Consider the following 874-nt stretch of genomic DNA (forward strand, 5'->3'; position numbering starts at 1 on the left):
ATTTTTCATTTAAGAAATGTGATGGATTCATAGGACATTCATAACTTTAAGGCATAGACACTTAGACACTAATGATCATAAGACACAAACATAGATAAACATAGGCATAAAAATTCGAAAAACAGGAAATTAAAGAACAAGGAAGTTAACGAACAGGTCCACCTTAGTGATGGCGGCTTGTTCTTCCTCTTGAAGATCTTATGGAGTGCTTGAGCTCCTCAATGTCTCTTCCTTGCCTTTGTTGCTCCTCTCTCATGATTCTTTGATCTTCTCTAATTTCATGGAGGAGAATGGAATGTTCTTGGTGCTCCACCCTTAGTTGTCCCATGTTGGAACTCAATTCTCCTAGGGAGGTGTTGATTTGCTCCCAATAGTTTTGTGGAGGAAAGTGCATCCCTTGAGGCATCTCAGGGATTTCATGATGAGGAATCTCCTCATGTCCATGAGTGGGATCTCTTGTTTGCTCCATCCTCTTCTTAGTAATGGGCTTGTCTTCATCAACGAGGATGTCTCCCTCTATATTAATTCCAACTGAATTACAGAAGTGACAAATGAGATGAGGGAAGGCTAACCTTGCCAAGGTAGAGGACTTGTCCACAACCTTATAAAGTTCTTGGGATATAACCTCATGAACTTCTACTTCCTCTCCAATCATGATGCTATGAATCATGATAGCCCGGTCTATAGTAACTTCAGATCGGTTGCTAGTGGGAATGATTGAGTGTTGGATAAACTCCAACCATCCCCTAGCCACGGGCTTGAGGTCATCCCTTCTTAGTTGAACCGGCTTCCCTCTTGAATCTCTCTTCCATTGAGCGCCCTCTTCACAAATGTCTATGAGGACTTGGTCCAACCTTTGATCAAAGTTGACCCT

Source organism: Arachis duranensis, chromosome 10 (assembly GCF_000817695.3).
Source record: "Arachis duranensis cultivar V14167 chromosome 10, aradu.V14167.gnm2.J7QH, whole genome shotgun sequence".
In the NCBI taxonomy this organism is placed as follows: Eukaryota; Viridiplantae; Streptophyta; class Magnoliopsida; order Fabales; family Fabaceae; genus Arachis; species Arachis duranensis.